The following is a 3,451-nucleotide window of genomic DNA, read 5'->3' as shown; positions in this document are numbered from 1 at the left end:
CAGTTTACAGGCATTGCTGTATTCTGGGCTGTGGTGTAGTTCCTGTGTTGTCCATTACCTTACTTGGATGGAAGGAAGTTTCTTTGCTCACCAGTGGGAGTGGGGAGCCTTGAGCAGCCTACCTGTCCCAGTAGGAAGTGACCTCAGCACAAGAAGCTGTAGTAATTGGTTGTTTTGGACCATTTCTAGCTCTTTTGTAGTTCACTGTTTAAAATCCACCTCTGGGCATTTTTTTTCTGGCTATACTGCTCAGACAAGCTCCTCGGGGTCCTGCAGAGTGGTCCTAGCAGCAGGGAACTCAGAAAAGTGACTACTTTCTGGATTTAAGTATCTTTGCTTTTTTTCACTTGGAATAGCTTCTGTAGCTTACTCTGAACTAGCTTGAACTATTTTTTAACTGTTTGCTGCATTATTTTAAAATCTGCACTTAGTTACATTTTAGTCGAATTTGATTGAAAGTTTGTGCGTTTGTTTGGTTAATTTAACTGTGGAGGCTGCCCACTAAAGTGTGCTAGCCTGTGTAACTGATTTATCACTGTTTCTATCAAAAAAACAAAAAAAATTCCTTGTTTTCCCGCCTCTCCTCGACTAGTTTAGACCAGTTTACAGGCATTGCTGTATTCTGGGCTGTGGTTTAGTTCCTGTGTTGTCCATTACCTTACTTGAATAGAAGGAAGTTTCTTTGCTCACCAGTGGGAGTGGGGAGCCTTGAGCAGCCTACCTGTCCCTGTAGGAAGTGACCTCAGCACAAGAAGCTGTAGTAATTGGTTGTTTTGGACCATTTCTAGCTCTTTTGTAGTTCACTGTTTAAAATCCGTGTTTGCATGGCTTTGCGCAGTTGTGCGCATAGCGCAGCGCCAGTTAAACAAGGTTAAACTTCTTCTGGCTCCGCCAGGTCTGCTCTTCAAATTTTCCCTTAAGGAAGCTCTACTCTTAGTATAAACAGACTACTCACTATATTATAAGCCTAGCACTTGTTCTCAATACTTCTCTACTAAATAAGCACTCTCGTACTAAGTAAAGCACTACATCTACTTACCACCCCTGTGAATACCCACTTCCCTTAAAGGTATACCACTCCCTTATACTGTTCTAGCATGTCGAGTGGTAGATTACTAGCGTCCTCTCCAGTTCAGCTGGCCAATCTGGGTATCTTGAGACAATGCTACAATTGTCTCATGTACACAGACAACCCTCTCCTCCTCCCAACAAACACAAATACATGTGAGAGATGCAACTATATAGCCAAACTGGAGGCTGAATTCTCTCAACTCAGGGCTGGCATGACCAGACAGGAGGAGATGGTAACCACACACACAACAATCCCAGTCCCACATAGACCTACCACAACTGCAAACCAAACACATAAAAACACAAAGACATACTCGGAGGCTCTAATAAAAAACTTACCAAAACAACAGAGGCTCCCAAAGCAGACATCCAAAAATCCACCACCTCAAAACAAAACACATGCAACACATACTTCAATAAATCAGTGTGTCAAGCAATCACAGCCCTTAAGGCCAAACACCTTGCCTGATACACTAGTAATAGGTGACTCTATAGTCAGACACACTGATGTCCCGCTGACCAGGCTGAACAAGGAGAGGGTGACTGTGAGCTGTCTATCGGGAGATAGGATCCGCCACATAACACACGCACTCAAGTCACTCCAAAGCAAGTACAAATATGACTCCGTCATTGTCCATGCTGGTGTGAATGACCTGAGACGTACCTCCCTGGACTACATGAAAAGAGACATAGAGGAGCTCTCCGATTATGTAGCCCAGGCTGGTATGACCCTGACCCTGAGCAGCATCTTGCCCTCACCAAGAATGATACCACAATACAAAGACAAGATGATCAGCTTTAACAATTGGCTCAAGTACTGGTGTCATTCTAAGGGGATCCAATATCTGTCTGCCTGGGATGACATGTTGGACAAGCCATGCTGCTTCACAAGGGATGGCTTACACCTGTCACCACTGGGCTTTTGGATATTGGCTAAGGCTCTTGCCACCCCATAGTGCCTTTTTTAGGCAAGGCTCAAAAGACAAACCCACCTCCATAGAAAACAAAAATGGAAAAAAACTAAGGGTAATGCTGCTCAACGCCAGAAGTGTAAATCTCAAGATGCAGGCACTTGATGCACTCCTCAGCATGGAGAACATCAACGTCTGTGCAGTAACTGAAACCTGGTTCAAAGCTCCTGAGAGCACCCCAGCGCTTCCAGGCTATACCTCGTATCATGCTTTTCAGCCCCAAAACCCGGGCTGAACCACAAAGGGAGGGGGAGTGTCCATATTCATCAAGGACACCCACACCTCCAGGTTAGTAGCAACACATGAAGCATTAGAGACCATACAGGTGCAACTAACCATAGGCAAAACTGCTATACAACTGGTAGCATGTTACAGACCACCCTCCCAATCTCAAGAACCCAACTCAGCCTTTCTGAAGACATTGGAGGATATGAATGTATCACAAAATACCATCATACTGGGAGACTTCAACTACCCAAACATAGATTGGGTACATTATTCTAGCCCTAATACCATAGCCCAAAGGTTCCTGGAATTCATAAATTCAAATGCACTGGAACAACTAGTCACCTCTCCCACTAGGGGAGATAATATACTAGACCTAATCATCACAAACATGGGGACAAAATGCTCCACACCGGAAGTATACCCCTCATTAGTGAGATCTGACCACAAACTAATCACCCTGGATATTCATATCCCACCTCCACCCCCAGCACAAAAGACCACAGTGAAAAACTTCTCAAAAGCAGACTTCACTCTTCTTAAGACTGAGATGGTATCCTTTAAGCCCACTGTGCCAGTGGATACCACATCCCACAATGCCGAATCCTTCACATATGCTTTCTATGAACATCTCCAAGAATGCATGGATCATGCAATCCCAAATAAAACCAAGTCCCTCTCCACCAAAGGTAAGCGTCCTGTCTGGTGGACCTCAGCCATAAACAAATTGTATAACAAAAGAAGGAAGCTACTGCACGTCAGAGCAAAATCCCATGAAGGGAAGACATCTCTGATCAACATTAGCAGAAAACTACATTCTCTCATAAAAACATCCAAGGCCAACTTTGAGAGAAAAATTGCTAAGGACACTAAAGATAACCACAAAGCCTTCTTCAGCTATGTTAGAAACCTGGGCAGAAACCCTCAGATATGCTCAGAGTTGGTTCACAACAACAAAAAATACACTGAACCCACAGATATTGCCAACATTCTGGCTGACAGGTTCAGTGCAAATTTCTCCCCTTCCTCACCCCCAAAAGAAGAAATACTTATCCCAGCTGAATGTAATCTCCCTGTCATCTCAGATGTCCAAGTGAGAACCGCCCTAAACAAAGCAAAAACACAGCATCAATGGGACCTGACGGTATCCCGGGTTGCGTGTTACGTGAACTCCAAGAGGAGCT

Source organism: Protopterus annectens, chromosome 10.part0, assembly GCF_019279795.1.
Source record: "Protopterus annectens isolate FY-2018-M chromosome 10.part0, PAN1.0, whole genome shotgun sequence".
Classification (NCBI taxonomy): Eukaryota; Metazoa; Chordata; order Ceratodontiformes; family Protopteridae; genus Protopterus; species Protopterus annectens.
Note: the sequence above shows the minus strand (reverse complement) of the source record.